This window comes from Telopea speciosissima, chromosome 5 (assembly GCF_018873765.1).
Source record: "Telopea speciosissima isolate NSW1024214 ecotype Mountain lineage chromosome 5, Tspe_v1, whole genome shotgun sequence".
In the NCBI taxonomy this organism is placed as follows: domain Eukaryota; kingdom Viridiplantae; phylum Streptophyta; class Magnoliopsida; order Proteales; family Proteaceae; genus Telopea; species Telopea speciosissima.
In genome coordinates, this window is record NC_057920.1 from 23,683,358 (window position 1) to 23,688,533 (window position 5,176).

Here is a 5,176-nt window from a genome sequence, read left to right on the forward strand (position 1 = left end):
CTGATACCATATTAAATGATTAATATTCTTCACTATTTGATATTACTCCAACTGGAGTATATATAGGGATTACACAAAGTGAGTGAGAGAGCTCACTAGACAAAGAAATGTTACATGTGATATTGGGTTGCCATATATCCAGGATATGAGATCACTGAAAAATGTTACATGTGATATTGGGTTGCCATTTATTCAGGATATGAGATCACTAGATTTACAAAGGGGCCCTCTATATATAGGTGAATTAAAGGCACTACAAAAAAACGCTTATTTACCACATTTGGGCAGAGGTATTTAGTCGTGGTTGCCAAGAACTATGGCGAGAGATACTATTTTAGCCACAGTTGCCGAGAACCACGGTAAAAGATACTATTTTAGTTGTCATATACCTTTCTTGTGTCACAGTTTATAAAAACCGTGGTAAAATACCATTATTTAGATGCGATTATTTGGAACTGATGTTAGTGACAATATTTTTAGACGCGTTTTCGTTAAACTGTGATCAATTACTAGTAATTTAGCTGCAGTTTCTACAGACCGTGGTCATATATAGAAACATATTATAACTATATATGTATTTTAATATACTTATATTTATATATACATTTTATATTTGAAAATATATCATATATATTATTTTTCTCTAAAACTTTGATTAACCTGATTTCAATGTCATCGGATCCCACTTTACATATATATATATATATCTATATACTAGCTACTACTACTAACCGACTATCAGTCTATGTTAGTTGAATGTCCAAATAATGGGCTTGCACCCTATCCAAAAAACATTTTGGAAGAAGAAAAAAAAAAAGATTTGAAGCTGAACACGCATCCACACCCATATATCCATGTCATGTTGTATATGAAATAGGTACTTTGAGTAAACTGAAGGGTCTGTGTATCATAAATCACCAATTTACAGAAGAGACAAAGAGGGAAAAAAAAAATAAGCGATTCTACTTAAACATTTCAAGGAATTCAAACAAATTATCATAACATAATCTAAGCACCCGAAGATTCAACAAGAGTTCTGTTTCTAATTTGAGAAATTTTAAGTATTTTTTGAAATTTTGTGTGCTTCCTTTGATTTGTATTTTTGTAATTTACACATACAGAGTCTGACATATGGTTTTGATTTTGTGCTAATTTCACAGTTCAGATTTGAGATGATCTCTGTGATGTGACCTTCTTGTGATTGTTCCACCTTCTTCTTTATCTGACAATTTGGATGGTTGCATAAATCCTGTGAAGGGAGGTTTAGATATAGAACCATCAACAACCACATCTTTGATTTTTTATTTTTTTTTTTGCAGGTTAGTTCTATAGTTGGTGCCATATTTGTGGGTAAATCCTCCTTGTAAATCAAAAGCATAATCTTCTGGCAGTCCATTAACCAATTGGCCAAAGAAATGGAAAAACAACCCGAGCCTAAAAGACGGACGATAGACTCGATATAATATCTGTTAAACATTATGTATTTGATATATTTATTTTATTTTCTTAAAAAATATTTATTTGTTTATTTGTGTTCCTAAAAAACTACAGTCAGCCTTTCGGACAAAATGCTTCCTGGGCATGGTGGTCAACATACTGTAAAAAATCAGTTCTGTGAATTCTAAGATGATCATGATCCAACAAATGAGATTCGGTTTGTTACTATCTTTGAAGTGTACGCAGCTGAGAAGGTGGTATGTTTTAGGATTGCTCCAGAAGTTTGATCCCGACAATTGTGTGATCGAGTTAGGTCTTATTAGTATTACTGCTGAGGATGTTGGGAGAGTTCTTGGGATCATTATAGTTAGACTTGATATGCCAACTAGTATCCTGCCGGAGGAGTTAGAAAATATTCATAAAGTTTTCTATAAAAAGTCTTTGAAATGATTACCTGAAAATGTTGTTAATGAGAAGAATGATGAAGATTTTAAGAAGACTTTTTTGCTTTTCTTGTTAGCTACGACAAAGAATGAGTGTAGTGCTCGCCTCCTACCAATCATTTTCGTCGCTTCCAATGTTAGCAACTATAATTGGGCTAAATTTGCCTTACAATGGTGGTAGACGAAGGGAAGAGATTTATAAAAGAGAAGAGTGGGATGAGCGGGTGCTTGGTATTTTTGATGGTACGTGCAACGGAAGACCTTATTCTATTTGGTTTAATATTTTGTAATTTTTTCAGTGCAATATAAGTCCTTACTTTATTTTTTCTCACAGATATTTTATTTAGATAGAGTCAAGCTCCAGGGATCGCCTCTTAGTGATGACGATTGCATTTTGGCATATTGGGAAGATAATAAAATAATTAAACATATACATGTGAAAAAGAATATGGTTCCAAATAGTAAGGTAATAAACTCATATTCTAACATTTTTTAGAAAGCATCTACTTGCTTGAATAAATATATTTCCTAATTGTGACAGTTAGTAGAGCATCTTAAAAGGCATAAAAAGTATATGCCTCGCATAAAGAGGTTTCTAAAGAAACCCAAGTTGATGTCACCCAATAGTAAGGTAATAGACTCATATTCCAACATTTTTTTGAAAACATCTAACTACAACATTTATTTGAAAATATCTACTTGTTTGAATAAATATATTTCCTAATTGTGACAGTTGGTAGACCATATTGAAGATCATGAAAATTATTTACCTGTCATAGATAGACTGGTAAGGGCAAACCAGCATGACAACGTTGGGGGGTTGTCACAACAAGAAGAAGAGAAAAAAAAGATGAAAAAAGTTGGCCGAAAGGTCAACAAGAAGAAGGATTTAGTGAAATCCTCCAACTCTAAAGAATTTGAAAATGATGAGCATGATTTAGTGAAATCTCTGATAAGCAGAATATAGTGGTTGTCTTGTAATGTACAGAACGAACACAAAGACAATGTCTCGTGGGTAAGCTTTATATGTTAAGCCTTCTATTTAGATGAGTTTTTTATTTTCAACAATTTCTTTTGAAATACATTATAATATTTTCTTTGTAAGAAAAAAACTATGATGAAATTAAGAAAACAATCAAGTAAGAATTTTTTTTTACTCAATTTGTATGCTACTGACCATGGAAGGGGTATTTTTACTAACATTGTACTGAATGTAGTTGGAAATATTGAAAGAATGAAACCATCCACGTTGATGATCTGAAATTTTAAAAAAAAAGCTAATATGCTAAGACATTCCTTCTCAACTTTTTTTAAAGAAATTGTTAGGAATTTTTTTATAATTTTTTACAAATACCTGATAATGTAAGACATTCCTTCTAAATTTAATAGTTGATAATTTTCATATTAATTTTTTTTAGGAGCATCAAGAAATGTATTCTTCAGTAAAATCATGTGATCTGAATTTTATTCTTCAAGTTCATGTTAAGTAAATGTTTTTTATTTTTTTTTTGTAAATAAAAGCCTCTTGTTGAGAAATAGTATCTACCAGAGCCTTAGAATTAGTCTCTATCCACTGAATGGTAATAGAGTGAGATTGTTTTCACAGCAATACCAATAGCACATATGGTATGAAAAAACTGTGCACTACACATTGGTTCTAGTCAAGCATATATTAGTGCGAGTCTAGTTTGCTATATGTGCTAGTACTTTTAATCATTTGTACTTTTAATTCAGTATGTGAAGTGACTATTGCTTGTGATGTTGTGTAGTGATTTGCACCCATTGATGCTAGACCCATCAATATTAAGTTTGAAAGCACAATGAAGAAGGATTGTCATTTAATTCAGCAGTCTCCTTTGACAGACATGGGACAAATAGGAAGTTTTGCACTAAGCATTAGAGTCTGATCACAGAGTTTGACTAACACTTTATTTTTGTAGGGATACAAAACTAGACAGTTACCCCATAACTTTCTCTCAAGATAAAATAATAAAATTTATGAGAAATCCGAATGGTTCGACAACTTTGTAAGTTCAGATCTTTTGCATTGCCTTCAAAATTAGAAATGTTTCTTTTGTAAGTTCAGCTTTTTATTAGAAATGTTTATTTTGTGTATAGGTTATAGACTTTTACTTTGCCATTCTTAACATTAACTATCGCAAGAGCAGTTTTATCTTCTTGTCGACTCAATACATGGTAAGCATCATTTCTTAGAAGCAAATTAGTTTTCATATCTTATAATTTATACAACTCACTTTTCCTCAATTTTCGTAGACATTCAGAATGAATGAGTTTCCTAAAACTCAGAGTATGATAGGGGAGTTTTCTAGTGTGACCAAGGTCTTTGTACCTATACATCATATCAATCATTGGTATGGTTTTGTGGTGCATGTGGATGAATGTTCTACATATATACTTGATTCTTTGAGTTTTCGCTCCAAGGTGACCTTCTACGGACCTATCCTTCATGTCATGGTATGTTCAAGTTATATATTGACTCTATGTTCTAATTGTGTACAGTTTGGGTAATATTTATGATATCAAGGTCTTATTCACTAACTTCATATTGCTTGAATTCAATCCAACATTTGGGTCCCTGACAAACTATCCATGCTCTCATATATAAGTGTTTTCCATTATTGAAATATCCCCATGAGAAGTCTCTTCATAATTTGCTTAGAAGTTCTCAGAAATTATCTTCTCATAAAGAGAGCTGAGTCAAGACTTGATAAGGATCATTGTCCGTGCATGTGACAGTATTCTAGCCTTCCATCCCTTAAGTTTTTAATATATTATTCTTTACAACAACAGTAAGAACTGCTTATGTTCAAGGGGTTTTTGCTGCAAATATGTATATTTAAAAATTTTCCAATTCAATGTCAAAGTATGGGAATGTTCCATACATGTGCTCTAACATATTTGTTATCAATTCTCCCTTATAAATTAATGAAGCATCAAATTTATGTTGGCTCCCACCCTTGGCTGTGCAACTCCTGTCGGTACCCCACAACCGATTGTCTGCTAAGACCTCTTCTGAATTTTTAAAATTTTTTATGTTCTATGAATTAACTTGGATCCTTAGAACTCTATGAGGTATGGTGCCATGCAAAGCAATTTTTTATCTTGGATCCTTAGAACTCTTTCTGATATCGTGAGAACTCTTATTGAAAAGATGAAACTTTTATTGGGTTATACAATCCAGTCTCTGTTTGCTGAATTTTTAAGGTTTTTTATGTTTTAAGAATTGACCTAAGTTATGGTGCTATGCAAAGCAATTTTTATCTTGGATCCTGAGA